The sequence below is a fragment of the Harpegnathos saltator genome, unplaced genomic scaffold, assembly GCF_003227715.2.
Source record: "Harpegnathos saltator strain DR-91 unplaced genomic scaffold, Hsal_v8.6 scaffold144, whole genome shotgun sequence".
Lineage (NCBI taxonomy): Eukaryota > Metazoa > Arthropoda > Insecta > Hymenoptera > Formicidae > Harpegnathos > Harpegnathos saltator.
The window spans coordinates 1,090,001-1,108,799 of record NW_020229922.1 but is presented as its reverse complement, the minus strand read 5'-3'; the positions used below and the strand labels follow the sequence as shown (position 1 = coordinate 1,108,799).

Below are 18,799 nucleotides of genomic sequence, written 5' to 3'. Positions count from 1 at the left end.
TTCGTGAGTGTACGTCCGACGTGCAACAAGTTGCGCGATTTCGCGATGTCGGGGATTATGCGATCGCGTTCTCGATAAAATTTATGATTACCGCACGATTGCATAGTCGACCGTTCACGACTACAATTGCAGGATTATCGATCGGCTCGACGGACACGAAATAATGGCGCCCTGTATCTTGATTGAAATAAACTAGATTATCCGGATGTAATTGCAAACAGGTCGCGGCCTCTTATTTGTATCAATATCTGCGCGCGAGGTAGCAGAACGATAGGAAGAGAGCAAGAGAGAGAGAGAGAGAGAGAGAGAGAGAGAGAGAGAGAGAGAGAGAGAAAGAGACAGAAAGAGAGATTCAATACATGATATAGATATATGTATATATTTTTTTTTTCGACACGCATTATCTTTGATTAGAACTTCGAAGTAAAATTATATATCGCGTCAGTCGCTGTTTCGAGTCTCGTTTAAAGTCAATCAAGGTTAATTAGCAACGAGGGTTAATTACTGATATTTCTGCCAGGACGTTATGTCTCGGTTACATTAAATTTTTCCATCGCGTTTCAGAAAACATCTCTCTCTCTCTCTCTCTCTCTCTCTCTTGTTCGTTGAAACTTTAACGAGATCTCGAGCGTGGACATCTTTCGTCGGATTCTTCGCAGTGGCAACCTCCGGTGGATTGCGCAAAGAAGTCGTATGGATACGGGGACAAGGAGCCCGATGGAAGGGATATCGTTTCCAGTAAATTTTCCAAGAGACGCGGGGGCACTCCTATCCGCCGAAGTTTTATAGTCTATCGATATACGAACGGATTCCCTTAAATTCCACGGTAAAGTTGGAGCCGCGGGGAGGGTTTAATTTGTAAAAGCTAATTTGCCCAACTTTTAAGGTGACCCGCCCGCGCCCTCTCACTTCGCCATCGGCGAAGCCGTCGGCGTTGTCTCTCTCCCTCTCTCTTTCTCTCCAATCGGAGATAATCAGGAACACCTGGGACGTGTCGACCGCACGTGCGTTGCTCTTTCCCTTTGTTTTTACCGAGAACAACGCGCAAAGGAAACGAGGGAAATCTAAAGGCAAATCCTACTCTTACTCTTTCACTCGAACGATCGTGTGCGCTAATCAGCCGAACAGTTATTCCTCGCGCGCGATCCCTATCGTATGGAAATTATAAAATATTCCGGACGAATCGACGATATTATATGCACGAGTAAGATAAATTCGACGGTTCCGTTCACTTCCGTTGAAAAATCGCGAAAATAGGAGTATTCGACACACACGATTTTTCGGAATGAACAATTTCGGCTGGAACAATAGTCGCACAAGCGTTCGCGTCATACAGCGAGCTATAGTTTCAAGGTTTGTATGCAGTTTCCGCTCGCGGTTACCGCCACTATCGTGTTTTTATTTAATCAGTATCCGGCGAGAAAATATTTCAACCTACGTAACGTCTATAACGACGTAGGATTGTGAAAATATCCGAGAAAAAATGTAGTTTGAAGCAGTGTGATTTTGGTTACGATCATTTTTCAGAGAGAAAGAGAGAGGAGACGAAAGGCATTCGAGTTGAGACACGTTCAAGTATCTTACACGTCACTACGTGGTGAGTTCGACGACGAGGAAATTATTATTAATTATTATGAACCAGCGCGGCCGCCCGGCGCACAATGAGAATCTCTATAAAATTTTAATTGGATCTCGCGCAAAGAGGTCTACGTCGATGAGCACGCGCAGAATTTTACTTGAGAGGACGGAGATTAAATCAGCACTAATTATCAACTCTCGATTAGTTCTGCCTGGACCCCGATAGCTTAATGAGGCTACTAACGAAAAAGCTACTATATACTTTTCCTTTAATATTTTTTCCCCATTACCAAAGTTGCGACTGGATCAGCTCTAACTCTTAATCCATTTCGTGAATCAATTTCGCTGACATCGATATACCTATTTCGATATTTTATAAGTTAAAATATCTTTCTCGTGCACAGAAATGTCGCACATTTTCGTTGTAGAAATTCTAGAGAGACAAAGAAAACAGTCCGCCTCGTTGTCGATACCGTTCGTTCTCTTGTCAGAGATGTGGCAGAACCCACTTGAAATTACAGAAGTAAGAAATACAAGGAAGCAATCATCGAAATATCGAACACATTTAAAAAAAAAATAAAGCTCACGATGACGCTACCACGCTACCGCGAGGGAAGTCTTTGTTTCTCGGAGGAGCAGTTTTCCCTCCTTGCTGTTGTTCGCGTTGTCGCTCCTCCCTTTTAGTTCCGACGTCCTCGCAAATCCCTTTCGGGGGAAGAAACGACCGGTCCTCCCCGGTATATACCTCCGCTCGAAGAAAAGCTCTCGAAGAGAATTCCACTCGAGGTGTAAGCGCTTCCGTTCCTTATTTCGCGCGGTGGCGCTCCGACTCAGCAAAGGGACTACGTGGATTTACTTCGATAACAGAAATACACCGAGATACGTACAATGGCGCCTTGTTTGATGCCAGAGAAATCGAGGAGCTATCGTCTTGAAAGTCCGTCAAGTTTTCAAGGCTGAGCGAAAGAGTAGCGAAGCGTCTGCGACCTTTGTCTCTCGATTTAGATCCGCGATTTGTATGGTTTTAACAAATAGACCGTTGCGTACAATCTTACGCATTGTAATGTCACTAACGAGATAATAAATATAATCAATTCGAAGCCGCTCGACGGACGTGCATTTTATAACACAAAATTTCATTAAAATTTATGAAGTTGAAGGAAAAGTATATCTAAAAGTATATCTAAAAAAGTGACGACGTAGAAAATCTACTACAATAATTATTATAATAAAATATATTTCGAGATGTTTTAATCGAGCGTTTTAAATATTTCTGTTATCTTTTCACGAAACAGCAAAATTTAAAACATATCAAGGTATGTGAAGTTTCTAAAGTAGTGAGGCGATATCTCGCAAAACTTACAACGCGGCGGTACGGTATGGCAAGGAATCTGAGAAGTGCTGAAGTCGTTGTAGCGTTGTAGAAGTCTATCGATTTCGACGAACAAAATTCGAGACGACGTACTATTATCTTCGTCTTTTCCTCTTTTTTTCATATTGCTTACGGAAGGTAACTCGGACCAATAAAGTTGGAAACTTCAAGAGGACTTTGCTTTTTTGCAAACTAAGAACTCAATAATTGCAGTTAAATTATTATCATTATTATATTATTATTATTCTTATCATTATTATTATACGTGCAATCACGAAAATTCCTTTGTCTGAAAAATTCCAATTATGGTAGAAAAATAATAACATTTAATAACGGTCATGACGCGCGTGTCTTAACGTGAAATATTTTCCGTTTCCTCGAAGTGATATCCTCCCTCGATATATCCGCGTGTTGCATATAAAATAAAAAAAGGGAAATTCTAGAGTCGTTAAGGCAACTGTTATTCGATGAAAGATCCACAACGAAGCACCTATTTGCGACGGGGGTACGAAAGAAGGGAGAAGGATAGAAAGCGCGGCTGCACAGATCTGTCAATTCTTAAGAAAAGAATGAAGCACGGCGAGACTTTCGTATCGACTTTTCCCCGTTCTCAATTAAGTTTCAAACTCTATTCAAACGGTGAAAGGAGCCTAAAAATCTCTCTCTCTCTTCCTCACTCCCTCTCCCCCTCTCTCTCTCTCTCTCTCTCTCTCTCTCTCTCTCTCTCTCTCTCTCTCTCTCTCTCTCTCTCTCTCTCTCACCATACCACCGTAAAATCTTTGCGCACGGTATTATTGCTCAGGCTGCCTATTATTGTTCGCGTTTTCTCTTCTTCTATCCCGAACTCTTAATATGATAAAATCTCTCTCGACGGGGAACATCGATCGTGGGGATGTTGCGGTTTCGTAAAATTGCCGATACGCGCTTTATCAAGAAACAGCTTGTAACGCTAAGTGGTTCTTCTCTCCCGCGGCGATGATGTAAATCCGGCGCACGGAAGTCAGCCTGTTTTCCGAAGAGCGAAGAAAGAACTCGGCGGGTATTTTCGATCGCGCGCAGTCGGTACTCGAGATGGGGACAGCGGCAGCTCCCGGCGAAAAACAGGAACTGGGGCAAGGACTTGGCGATTTCGCGCATGAGATAGTATCGTACGGTTCGTTTACTTGCGCCCGCGAATGCACGGAAGCCTGGCTACAGAGGGAATATTGCCCAAAAGCGGCGCTCGCGACAGAACGGACACAAACAAACGTTTAACTTATCGCAACAAATAAATACGAAAACCTGAAAACAGGTTGTGGCATTGCAGCGACGTAGACGCGGCAAATAAAATAACACTATCTCGCTACAGCGGATAAACGAAATGGATCGAAATAGCAGTTTGATATACTTTGAGCCCGGAATTTATTGCGATCCGCTCGTAGAGACTGTCGGATAATAAAAATGAACCAAACTGTTTGCGAAAAAGAGAGAGAGAAAGAGAGAGAGAGAGAGAGAAGAGAGAGAGAGAGAGAGAGAGAGAGAGAGAGAAGAGAGAGAGAGAGAGAGAGAGAGAGAGAGAGAAGTGATGATGAAAACTCGGTTCAAGTTCGACGGGTACGCCCGTCCCTCGGCGCGATCGTTACCATTTAGGCTGATTGAACGCTATTATCATTTATCGGTGGAACGGAAAGGAGAGAGTGAAAAACGCGGAAAACCGAGGCTGCGGCCAGTTTCTGCCGGCGAGGCAGTTGCAAGCCCGATGTTCGCGATGAAACGTAAGTAATTCCTTACACCCTTCCGGCGGCTCGCATTGAGCGCGTCGTCCGAACTCGTGGAGAAGCCGAACGAGAAAAGACATTGAGGAAGCGGTGAGGAGAGAAAAGAAAAATACTGTCCGTGTGGAATAGACCTCGCTGGTCGCGCGACGAATCCCAAGCGAGAGGAGAGCGGAAGGGTGAAAGAGCGACGGGATATCGGGCAGGTTGGCGACGGAGGGGATTTAGGGATACGTCTTTCAGGAAAAATACAACGAGTTCAACCTGGCCGAGGCATTCGACCCGATACGGACAACACCACGACGACCAAACTCCTCCTCCCTCTTCCCTCTCTCTCTCTCTCTCTCTCTCTCTCTCTCTCTCTCTCTCTCTCTCTCTCTCTCTCTCTCTCTCTCTCTTTCTTTTTCCAGTCGCGAGACCGACCTCTATTGATTCCGCGTTATTCCTTCGCCCGTTCTCGGCGAAGAATTGAATCCTTATCCTCGCCATAGTCCGCCTCCATAGTTCCATCACTCGCCTTTGTGCTCCGTCCCTTCTCGCCCCTTGTTCTTGATTTCTATATCGCGCTCGTCCATTTTTCTCGCCGGTGTTGCGGCCTGTTCTCGCGGCCCCGAATACCAACCGAGTCGTGCAGGACGGTAATTTCTCGTCGCGAAAATCGAACGCGTTGTATTCTCCTTCGGATGCGCTTTATTCGTCCGTGAAGCTTGTTAAACGATTCCACAAACGCTGGATAATTTATTTAATGAAAGAAAGAAAGAGCATATAAACCAAGCCGCGAAGAATCTATTCGATCTTGCACACGCGAATACGTATACGCACGTTTCCGAGTACTGTCCAACGACAGTGAGCATTCCCGACGACTGATGGCGTTGTTTTTGAATTTCTCACAGTCGTGCTTTATCGGTATTATGATAAATTCACGATGAAAGTGTGCGACTCCGGATACAAAGATAAATATCTGCTAGCACATTTTTCCCAGTAGAGACTATTACTGTCGTAAATTTGAAGAAATTCTAATATAAAAGTCTGTGTGTGCCGAAACAAGCCTCCCTCTCTCTCTCTCTCTCTCTCTCTCTCTCTCTCTCTCTCTCTCTCTCTCTCTCTCTCTCTCTCTCTCTCTCTCGTCTAATACTCGAACAACTAGGTTCTACGTAAGGGAAATATCTAAGGGATTACTTCGGCATACCTACGCGCAGAAATTTCTCCAACTACCGGTCTTAAGAAGGCACTTGGAGGCAGCTTAGAAGGCTTCTTACGAGCGCGCGAGTAAAGAAGACGAGGTAGCGAGAGAGATACATACGTATATATACACGTACATACCGCCGTGTGCGCACGTACACACCTGTATGGTCGTATATATGCGTGCACCATTGCCGAAGTGGAGCGTCGAGAGAGGCTTTGATGAACATAATGAACGACTCAGTGCCGCGAGCGCGAGCGTTTTCCTTTAAGCTTCCAGCCGAGTGTTGTTCTTCTCGTTCCCGTTTTACAGCACAGTCGGATTCGCAATATGCGCTACTACGACGGCTGCTTCGCGGAAACGGATAAAAATATCCGAAAGAGGCGGGTAGGTCGAATGTTTATTATACGATCGTGTGTGAGGACGCAAGGGTCATCAGTACGCGAAGACCACGAGAGACGGACTCGGCAACGTTGAGATTAACGCAGCAATGTAAATACACAAACATGTTGTCAACGAGGCGTCAACAATATTCGATCGAGAATATCATGGTTTTCATCGCCTTAGTAGGCACGTCATCCTCAAAACGTACGATGAAAGCTAATACCACGAAAACTTCTGCATAATAAATAATTTGATATACCTGATGTATCGCAGTCTCTTTCGCATCAACATCCTTCGTCCTAACTTTCCAGCTCGGCATTCTCATTGCCGGTTGTTTCGGGTCGGGGTACTCCGAATATTCACTTGTCGCAGTGATCCTCGCGTAGATACGGCTCGATTGGTGATTGGGCTAGGTTAGGTTAGGTTAGGTTGGGTTAACGCATATCAGCGAACGCGATGCTGACAATGTGCACGTACGTGAGCCCGATTAAACATTTCAAGAGCCGGCAAGAGTAGTTCAATTACCTGGTGAGAATTATAAATAACGCAGTGATATACATACATCACGTCGCGGTACGTTCGATCGCTCGAACATAAGGAGTCCGAGAACGCGGAGCAGTACGCGACGTGCGAGCGACGTTCCGATAATTTCGACCGTGGCGATATTTCGAATGATGAAGTTGATTGTTACCTCTCGGCCGCTATGCGCGAATATCGTTTTGATTGCTGGAGAATAGCGGCTGGCGACCGACGAATGTAGCTCTATCCTTGCCGATTATTCTGCATCGCTCAAACGTCTCGTACGCGTACGGATGTACCTGAATTGCAACACTCGCTATGTAATTCAAATATTTCACGTACTTCCAAGCGAGTGGCGTCCTCACTGAACATGGTGAATTGTCGAACTACGGTCTGCACCTCTCAAGTGCACTTCACGCACTTTGAGTGTAACCTTCACTTCAAGCGCAGTAAATGCAACAAGGTGCGGTTAAAGTGTAGCAGCCATCTTGTTACGATTTGTCCGCGCGCGTCAAATTGCGCGCCTTTCGCGCAAAGTCGACCATTGTGTTCATATGCGTCTTATGGTTCGGATCGTGTCACTACACGAGTGTCAGGAATATCACGATGAAGCAACCGGGAGCCTGGACTAAATTGGAAGAGCAGAACGGACAAGAGGACAGGACTAGACAGGACAGGACGCCGAGATGCAAGGGACAGCGATACATCATATACTTTCAGGTACATGAAATCACTTATTGTACGAGAGATCTCCGATCTGAACGAACGTTTGACGAACATAAGCTGGAGATAAGCAGTATATATGTAATCAGATTCACAAAACTATAATTATTATTGAGATAATGCTGAGCTACCGATATTAACCTAAATTTCGACTCGACGCGGCATGATGGAGTAGCTACGCATTAATCTTACAATACCTAGGCGGGAGCTTATATATTATTTGGCGTGCAAAATTCTACTCGAGTGTACGACGTTGATATTTTCACGAGATATACGCTAGTCTGTACTCACAAGTGGTCCTGCCGCTTGAACGCCTTGCCGCACATCACGCACACGTATTTCCTCTCGTCGCTGTGCGTCAGCTTGTGCTTCGTGAGCGCCGATGCGTTGTTGAACACCTTCCCGCAGACCTGCGACAGAGAAACGACCCTCGTCGTCAGAGAACACAGTGCATGGGAGGGAGGGGGGGGGGAGTCGATGGAAATTGCACGCGCGGGCCTGGTGTCTGCCGCGAATCGCGATTAATTGCGCGACCGAAAATAACCCGTCCCAGCCGCTCCGCGCGGTGGATCGCGAGAGAAAATCGAGAGAAGAGAGACGAAAAGAGAGACGCAATCGCGGGCTACGCGTCGATCGCGATATCCTTTTCGTTGGACTTTATTAGCGAGGCGTCGAGGAAGAGTCGCGCGGGCCGTTTTAAAGCCGCACGACAAATTGGAGCGTGGCGCGATTTTCAATTAGCATGCATGACTCTCGTAAAGCGCGTCGTCGCTTTATGGCGGACATTAGAACGGCGGATACCAGGTGGCCGGCCCATCGTGTATGCGGCGCATACAGACGGATCTCCGTTGTATTCGCAGCTTACTGTCACACGGCGCGCAATTATTACGCCCGGCATCGCCGGCGAGAATAATTTTCATAACCGACGCGACGCTCGTGTTTTTAACGGGAGTGCGCGCCGCGGGGAAACGCGGGACGAGATACGCCGTCGTATCGCTCGACGGGCGTATCTCTTATTTGCCTTACGTGTTAAAGCAGACAACAGTTCGACAACGTCGCACAGTGGGACGTTTGTACGAAAAAGTTGGCCAAAATTACTTTTTAACGAATTTCAGTTGAAAACTTGCTACTAATGATCCGATTATAAAGATTCCGTATAAGTTTTTCATGAAATAAAGTGCAAATGTATATGTAAGAATATTTTAATAATTAAGAAAGCATAATATCGCGCATCGATAAGTACTCAACTAGACAACTCCAAATTTCTTCATCCAATGAGTGTATTCCATCCTCAGAATCAACATCATTTTCATCTATTGAAATATCTCCTCTTCTTGGCGTGCGGTCAGTGAGAAGAAACATATCAATGTTTCTTCTTTAAAAATGGTTTAGATTTCTCTCTTGGTACGGGTCTCACATTTGTTAGTAACGGGTCAGAATTTAGTAAAAATCTGTTGATTATGTTCATATTACAAAAGGAAGCAAAAAAAAATCAAAAAGAAACCAAAGGAAACTTCATATCTAAATAAATTTTGGACAAAACCTAATTTATGTTTAAGGAAACAAAAGTAATTGCTAAAACTACATCCGCGTTTTCCACGGCTAATTCTTTCTGATATTTTATCCGGAGAAATTACTCTTTCATATCATCCAAGAAACGTAACAGGGATACACCCTGAAGTGTAACTAAATTCTTCGAGTTTGACATCGAGAACGCAAAAAGACACATTATTGAACGCTATTTATAAAATCGCACATCTACGTGAATAACAATTCAATTGTAATAAATATAGTCTAAAACGTTTCTTCATACCTCCCTTGAAACAATCCATAACGAAAAATTTCGCGCTACCACTTCTAACGTCCAAATTCCGACTAACCAAACCACTTCGTGTTATCGCGGATGAACAAAAGCACAGCGGCCCATTATTCCGCAGATATTCAACTGTCTAGGATAGTCACTCATGTAGAGCAGGAGAATAACTTTAAAAGAATCGACTTTCGGCCAGCTTTTCAATCCAAATATTCCATAGTGCGTTGTATGGTTCGCACGTACCATACGTTCTAAAAAGTGAATTCTTCCGAGTGATTTCGCCGAGTGCAATTTGCCGCTTAGAGAAATACGCGAAAATACGCTCGATCAGATTGATGTTAAGCGCGCATTCCTTTGCGAGCAATCAATAACGTCATTCTATAACGTAATGGATGGGTAGTCGTCGTTTTACTTCCCTGTCGCGAAATTAAATTGGCTATTCTCGTCCGGAGATATCGAATTGCCACCGGCGGTGGCGGCGGAAACTTCGCGGCAGTTAATGCAATCCTGATAAACGGGGCTATTATCATCCGTCCTATTAAAGAATAAAGGATCGGTCGGGTATCACATAACGCCGGTTACTTCTACGTACGTAGAAATTACTCGCGAATTTAACACCGGCCACGCGTCGGGGAACGAGGGGGGGGGGGTGGCCGGTCTCTCTCGGAGATGGTATGCCCGTTAAGTATGTGGAATTAGGTTTATTACACGCGCCTCCGGGTCGCGCACTATTTCAGGAACTATTTCAGGAAGCCAAAGGCCGAGGAATTGAGCGCGGCCAATGTTCCACCCGAAAGTCCAGCGCCTCGTTCGAATCGCCGACAAGTTTGCCGTCGTGGAAAATCGTGCAAATTCCGCGAGTGCGGCAGAACGGCCGAGCGGATCGATCAACGTTTCTGATAATAAATCCGTCCTGTTCTCGTGATGTCGTCGTCACGCCGAGCGCGTCGATATCCTCGCGTGGGCAGAAATCAACGTGGGATTGAATCGTCAAAGTTTAAATCATCGCGACAATGCAATGATTCTGTCCACGAGATAATCGCCGAGTACTCGGCGAGATCGTATACAAACTTCGAAGAGATGCGAAAGTTCCATGTCGACGACAAGTCCGTATAACTTCTTCAGCTTCCATTGAAACGATGTAAAATCACGCGCACGCGCGCGTTAATTTTTCCTTGTAGCGCTAAGTAATTGCTTGAGTGCGGATAAATAACGACCTATCTATCTCGCTCCCTCTCGCGCCAGCGCGAAATTGACAGAGAGATTAATCAAGTTCTTGCAGCGCAAACTTCTGCCTCCCACGATGTCGTCACAAAGAGCACGCTGAACGATCGAGGTGTGTCGGTCTGACCGTACTTCGGCATCAATAACGCGGAAAGTATAAGATAGTCGCGGTCTGACGGCGACGCGCCGGCTAAACTTGCTCTAATGGCCCGGCTCGAGGAATCTCACGATCGAGATTCAGAATATCACGTCTCGACGGCATCGGGAATTCGTCGTCACGTCGGAGGATTCGCGGTGCCGACGCGGCATTAAGCCGAAATTAATTTCCAATGCACCTGCGCCCGCCGCTCGCGTTCACGCCATGTGACGACGCGACGGGGAAACGTGCGATGGCACGATTCCGGCTCTCCATTATCGGAAAAGTCCTTCTTCCCGCTTCTCTCGTTTCGCTGTTATTTCCATTCGTCGGATAGCACGAGGGAGAGGAGGAGGAGGGAGGGGGGGAGGTGTGTACGGGTGATTCGCCCGCCGTTGATTCCGTCGAGGCGAGTAAGCGGGACCCGAAGTCGCGGAGGAACTTTAGTCGCTCCGGCGATGGCAGCGGACGCGGCAGCGGCGGTAGTGCTGGCGGGGTTTCTTCCGGCTCGAAAATCTGCGTTTACTCAGCGGAAGGGAAGCGCAAGAGAAAGGGTTAAACGTCGGTTGCGTTTATCGCGTTACTTCGAGGCTATTAACTCTCAAGTCAAGTCGCGTATGAGAATCTGCGCGTGAGATGACGGGCGTCGCGCTTGGATTTTTCGTGGCTCGCAACTCAATCGACGAATCAGCGGCGTAAATTTGGCGAAAATTAAAATTACAGAATCGATAGATCTTTCAACATTTCAACACGGAGTCTAGTTGTGATTTAAGACGCGGAAGCGATCGCAAAATTGAACGCACAGTAACTCGCTCGGCAAATTGGCTTTTCAGTAAGGAAAGGAAAAGAAAAAACAAAAATAAAACACTGTTGACATCCGGCGGAATACGAAGTTTGCGTGGAATTCTCGCGAACATCCACGCAAAGCGATACTATTTAACGATGACCCACGGTTGCCATGGCGACTCATGTATAGCTTAAACGATACAATCTGTTAGCAAACATTTGCCGGGATCTAGCAAACAGCCAACAAATTCCATTTCATAAAGGAACGAGCGTACATAACGAACGTCGACAAAACGAGGAGAGAACCCTCTGCCAGCACGGTGGAAGGAATTTTCTGGGCTATAGGTAGAAAAATTGCGCCACTTCCATTACCGGGGGCAAATCTAGATTAAAGAAAAAGGTATTAAGACGTTCCCCGACGCGTCGCGGATAATATTGACCAAAGACGTGAAGCAGCAGCAGCAGCAGCAGTGGCGAGAGAAGTGGATGGAAGTTGAAGAGCGACAGAGGTACCGGGAGAAATAGTAAGAGAACGTGAAAACAAAAATACGGGGAGAAATGAAAAAAGAGGCTGAAGTGACGTAAACGCAAAGATTTGGGGCATGAAGAGATGGCAGTCGTGTATATCCATGAGGAGGAATGAACGTTTGCGCACGGTTGAGATGGTCTCTCAGGAGTCGTCAGGGGTGGAGAGTGAAGGGAGGGGGGGAAGAGTTGAGCGCCGAGGGAAAGGGGGAGTCGTACTTCTGGCTCCTAAGCAGAAAATCTAATTTGCGTAGCTTAACTCCTAAGGAGCTCCAGATGCACGGACGCCAACATACGGGAGTTTCAATTTACGAGGCGAGGACCAGGACCGGGGAGAAAGATGAGAGGAACGGCCGGAATGACGGCGCGGGGAGGACAGCAAGTAGCAGCAGCAGAAACGGCAGATGGCGAGACAAGGTGAGAGATAGCGAATAGAGAGAGAGAGAGAGAGAGAGAGAGAGAGAGAGAGAGAGAGAGAGAGAGAGAGAGAGCCAGGGACGAAGGCAGACAGAGAGAAAGGGAAAGAGATATAGAGGAGGCAAGACGGAGGAGAAAAGGAGAAGGAGAATGCTGCGGAGAGCGAGAAGCCTCGAGACGAGGAGAGCCAAACGACCGTGGGCACGGTCTTTCGCGTCCCCTACCCATCATCCTCGTGCCAAAACCCGTATCTTCCACCCCCGTCGTGGTCCCTCCTTGAGAGCTAAACAAACATCATTACTCCTGGCCTTTCTGCTACCACTCCCTTTGCCAACCCGCCGTCGCTTCGTCCCGAGACCCCCTGGTCGCAACGCCACGCCGAGCACGATGGCTCTCGGCCGCTTCCACTTGGCTCACGACTGCAGTCCGCCCGTAGCGCCGAACCCGCCAATGTACACCGACCAACACCGGGTCCTGAATACGTAATCCCGCGGGTGGTAACATTGATACTTCGTTAAGAGGGAAGTCCGGCAGGGAGACGGGAGTCGCGGGATGCGGGAGGACACTTGGACCGAGCTGATCGGGGTGGTGACCGGCGATTCGTGGTTTAAGCCTGCCCCATCGATCGGTCGATCCGCTTAACGGTCGTTTCGGCCAACCGCGTTCGTCGTGGCCGCGCTCCACGCTCCACGGAGATGAGGCGAACGAGAATGAGAGATCGGATGTGAAATCACGCATGTCGCCGGCAAGGGCACTCCGGATACTCCGTTCTGAAGTTTCGACGGAACTACATTCTCTAGGAGGATTTCCGCCGTCGAGAGCGGTTTTCGTTCTATCTCTCGCCCTCGAAAGTTCGAGGGTCCTATCCGCGTGTCGTTTCCACGCGCAGACACATACCGGTACATACCGGTACACCGATACAATGTGAGAATACGTGCGATAACTCGTGTAATCCGCTTCCTCCGGCTGACTTATACGAACAGATAAAGAATTATCCTCCATTTCTGTGCAAAAAGTCGACGGGGAAATGCACGAAGACCGTTATGTCGCATCAAGGTATCGCTCGATTACTGTAAAATAACCGTACCGTCGACTGAATTCAGCCGCGCGCGCGCGCTTGCAATAATAATCTACCTGCGAACGTTGACACCCAGCGTAAAGTAGGAAGCGAAAAAGCAGAGAAAGAGGGAGACAAGGGATTACTTCGTTATTTGAAGCTCGCTAAAGAGAGCAGCCGCCAAACGCGACTCGCGCGGATAAGACGTGTCTGCGGCTTCATCCGGTTAACGTTTGTTCCGGCTAACCACGTTCGTTCCGTCTCGAGTCTCTTCTCCGGAGAGGCTAGAAACGGCGGTGGTGTAACCCCCGGGAGCGACGCCGTGGGGTGAATGCAATTTGTCGCTTCCGGGCAGGCGAATCTTTTAAAGAAGTGCATCTTATTACCAGCAGCCGGGTGAGGAGACGAGAAACTCGCGCTTCCGTAAATAATGAGGAAGGCAGAGCCGAGGCAGAGCCTCCGCTACGAAGAAGGAACAGCGCTAGCGCGGTGTCGTCGTCGTTGCTGATGCTGCAAAGACACAAAGGTCCGCCGCCATGATGGCGCGGGAGGATATTATTCTCGTTGAGGGTCGGGGACAAGGCAAGTAATGCACGAATGGACTGCGTTGCTAGGGAAAAGGGCGATGAATGGAATGCAGGAAATCGCGTTACCGCTCGGGATTTCTATTGTATGCGAAGGGCAACCTTCGTGTGCCGAGCCGTTCGTTTACCACCAACTTCCTCCCACGAATAGTGGATAACGAGGCTAGCGTAAGCCGTAATACTTCCCCTTTGCGAGTACTCGCGAAACACTCTTCGACAACACGACGTCGCGGCTGTCGTGTGTCGAATCAGGTCAGTGATGCCTGAATTTAATAGGACGTGGATATACCCCATTCATCTGATAGATATGAGATGTATCGAATTTCTGTGTGCGAGGATTCGACGTAAAACTTTTCCACAAGTTTAACATGTTCATTTCAAGAAGATAGCATTTTTCGGTCTTAAAGATTATTAACGAATTCGAGAGAAAGTGAAATCAACGTTGTTTTATTCGAAAAGCTGAAAATCCCCGATGCCTCGATAAACGAAAGATGAACGCGATATATTCGCGAGAGAGAGAGAGAGAGAGAGAGAGAGAGCATTTTATCGTTGTCGGATAACGTTATCGTTAATACGCATTCGTCAACACCAGGTATCGCTAATTTCCTCGCGCGACTCTTGCGTATCCGCGACACGCACGCACGTGCAATGGTAACGGACAGTTTTCATCGGACATGAAAGAGAGTCTGGTCTCTTCGTTGCAACTGAAGAGGTATGGTTAAGACAGAACGTTAGAGCGGAATAGCGGAGAGCAGATCGACAACGGGGACTGGGCCAGAAACTACGACGGAGCAGGGTTGAAGCTGCACGTATAGATCTAGCAACAACTTGGGTTGAAGTCGGCTTAATTAACAGCTCGTGTCACCGCGAACGTTGGGAGTACATCGTGTCCAGAATAACGGTCGCGTGTGTTGGCACAGCGCGTGCACACACGTGTGCGCACGCGAATTTGGAGATTATATTGACCGGTTTCCTCTCTCTCTCTCTCTCTCTCTCCCCCCTCTTCCCTTCCCTTCTCTCTCTTCGAGGCGCTCTTCGGTCAAATATATATATATATCGTTCGCGATAAAACCCGAGATGTCTGATAAGTCAATGACATTTCCGAGACGCTCGTCTATCTTTGAAGCGATAACGTATACGGTAAAGAAAGAGAGGCACGAGAGAGAATGAGAGGAGACGAACACACGGGGCGCGAAGGCGTTAAAAAAAGAAGAAGAAGAAGAAGAAGAAGGAAAGAAGGAGAAGAAAATAGGAGCGAGGAAAGAACGATGGTTTAACCGCAGCGTGAACGCAACGGGCAATCAGTTATCCGATCTCGTCTGGTTCAATCAATTTACTTCATTGTACGGCGTGTCCTTCGCTTTTAGATTATCGCGTATCAGCCACACGCTCCTCCAGGGAGAAACCGTTTGATTAGCGAAATTATCGCGAGATCCCCGAGCTTCTGTAATGTGTGTACCGTCTGGTCTGGTTAATTAATGGTTTCATGTACAGTCGACGGGGTGAAAAATCGATACGCGCTCGGCGATTTTCATCGGTAATTCCATCGTTTCCAGCTGCGGCATCGTTGCCTCCGCGATTCGTACGGGCGCGTTTCATACGAGATATTATAATACGCAGCGACAATAGTCACCGGGGTGTAGTTCGCGCGTACGCAACGGAAAGCGGACTGAATTCTCGCATGAAGCCGCAAAAAAAGGACTCGAGCTTTCGTTAAACCTCGCGCGCGATCGCGCTCGTTCGTTCGGTTTCCTCGGCGTAAAACCGTTGCTGCCGCTGACGGAACACGCTTAATAACCGCATGCATTATTCTTCCCTCATCCCGTGGATTTTCAAACTTTCAATATCATCATATCCGCAATCCGCTATGTCGTTACGCAAGGTATAAAACGCGGCGCGCTGCGTTTGAATTATTAATTAGCGCGCGCTTGCCGGTGCGCCGCATCGGTACAGAGATGATGGCATCTATGAGAGGTTGCGTGCGCGCGCGCGCGCGGTGCGTCAAACGGGGGACTAAATGGAAATCGTTGATGCATCGCGGCCGACCATAAGGGTGCATTAAAAAAAACTTTATCTCGCGTCGCGCGGCATTAATCGACCGTCTCTCGCGCATAATGCCGGGCGCGATAATTGGCGCATGAATTATGGCGGCGGTATGGCCGTGACGAGGAAAATTCCGACGAGCGTCCTGTAATGAATAACGATCAATTTCCGGCGAGACAGCCGAGCGTCACGTCGGATGCTGCTGCCGTTGCTGCCGCCGTTACCGCCGCCACCGCCGCCGTCATCGTTGCTGTTGCTGCTTGCAGCAAAGGCTGTTCTCGAGAGTGCCACCCCCCTTTGGATCGCGCCGATATCCGAGAGCCATAATCGAGCCGAGGCGGACGGGCTTAATTCGTTGCTAACTCGATACATCGACAAGGCTTGTCAACAAGTCAGGCGGACCGTCATTTAATTACGTAACAAGGCACACGAGGACGAGGGGTTGCTGCTGCTCTTGGCCTGCTCGGAGTTTACGCGGAGAGGAAGAGAAAGAGGCAGACAGGCGAGGAAAGAGAGAACAAGAGAGAGAGAGAGAGAGAGAGAGAGAGAGAGAGAGAGAGGGGGAGAGAGAGAGAGAGAGAGTGAGGGAGACAGCGACGGGTCAAAGGGGACGAAAGAGGAAGTGGCAGAGATGAAGGAGAACGAGTAGCGAAGGTGAAAGAGCAAGAGGCGCGTGAAACAAGGAGAGCAGCTGCGCGGAAGGGGTATATACGGAATATGATCCGACGTGGCGTACGATCTGCCGCCGAGGAGAACGAGGACGAGAGGCGAAATAAAAGCGCGGCGTCAATGGCGAAGCAGATCGATGCTGCGAGAAGGAGAGAACTCCCGTCGTCAAATGCACGCATGTTTAATGCGCGCTAAAGACCCTGATATAATTAATCCTCGTCTCGCGCTCAGATTAGGTTCGAGCAAACAAGACCAGGGCTTGGGCTTAATGTAGTATTTCGGCGGAAAATTCACGCTGGGAATTCGAATTCACGAAGTGGAGCGAGGAGCCGGAAAAAGTTGTCTCTTTTCCGTGCCTGCGATACTACACGATGAATAGAGAGAGAGAGAGAGAGAGAGAGAGAGAGAGAGAGAGAGAGAGAGAGAGAGAGAGAGAGAAGGAGGGAGGGGGGAGAGGAAGGGAGCAGGATGAGAGGGAAGAAAGAGAGAAGCGGATCAATCAGTGAAGGTGGCGGGCTCTGAAAGGGTTAGCTGCTGCTAAATACCACGAGGCATGCCTAAATCGGTCGAGTGCACAGACGGGGAACGGGTATCGCGTTCGTATGTTACATCACGGGGCGTCGTGTTTGCTCTGCCTGCTCGAGGTTCGCGCCACCTGAATATTCAACAGCCTTTCCGCACACGACCACGACGTTGGCGCGCGCGTGTACCGCGTGTACAAACAGCCTCGACAACCGTCCGGCACTTTAGCGCAGGCCGTTGCGTCTTAATGTGGGTCACGAAGGGCGGGCCAGGAAGAAGGAAATTGAGCCGCGCTGAAATCAAGGCTAACGCGCCTGCCGTTTCACGCCGCGCACAAAATGAATCGCGCTCTCCCGCCGTATACTCGCCGCGCCGCGCTGGTTCGAAACTCGTCCCCTACACGCTCGGATTACGTGCGATATATTCCCGCGAGGGAAATCGCGAAATGTACTGTCGGCGACGTGGCTAAAAATAGAGAGAGGGAGTTTGTCGTACTCTTGACCGAAATGGGCAGTCGTAAAAGACAAAAAAAAATACTCGAAGAAGAAAGAGAAAAATGCGAATATTTGCAAAGAGACTCTTTTTCGGAATCGATCGTCTCCTCGGTATCTTCATTGTTTTCGCTTTTCCCCACAAAGGATATCGTGATAATTCCTTGTTGGCACTTGTTGATGTAAAAAATATTGCTTCCTGGTTCGCGAATGAGAGAGAGAGAGAGAGAGAGAGAGAGAGAATCACGAAAGCGGAACAATATTTGAAATCATCACGTTACATATCGCTCGTATTTGATTTGTCGCGCTTCAAGCTGAACGCAGGGGGTGGCTATGAAGTAAGAAAGATATCTTCCGCGCAAATCGGAACAAAGTCTCGACGGAAACGGCCGTCGTCGTAAAAATGCCGTGTGCGTGCGAGAATTCGTCAGGATTGCGCGTCACGGCTGGCGAACGCATCATCCCCGCGCGTCACAGCTTCCTGCAACAAGCGCGCCGGCGCAAGCATGGAAAGTGGGTCAGCGTCGTTAGCGTTCGATGGCGCCGTTTCGACTCGTTCTAGCCGCAGGGAAAGGGACAGAAAGGGGGCAGAGCATGGGGCGGGTTAGCACGAATTTTGCGGCCTCGCGCTACGGTTTTCGAGCACACCCCGTGGTCATCGATCGTGGTCGTCTAACTCGATCGGTCGCTAACGAACCGTCGCCTCGGCCTTCCCCGTGAAAATGCTCTTTGTTGGGCCGCGCGCTCTCTGCGGGAAGCTAACCGCTAAAATGGAGCGTATCGAATATTTTAGAGGACCCTTAAGGATATTTTGATACAAAAAAGAGTGGGGAGTAAAAAGGAAAGAAGAAAAAAAGAAATCGTTAAAGCGTTGCGGTTGTCCTTGCGAGTTCGTCTACTCGCGTAAAACGCAACATCGGTATCGTACATTTAACTCCTCAGTGTAACTAGCTATAAAATTCGGCGGACTAATGATTAAAGAGTAGCCTCGTAATTACCGGTTCGCAGCCGTGCCGGGT

The 18,799-nt window shown here is 48.2% G+C and overlaps 1 pseudogene; it reads right to left on the bottom strand.

The window, feature by feature from the left end:
- Nucleotides 1-18,799, bottom strand: part of LOC112590758 (zinc finger protein rotund-like) — a 301,308-nt pseudogene that overhangs the window by 27,405 nt on the left and 255,104 nt on the right.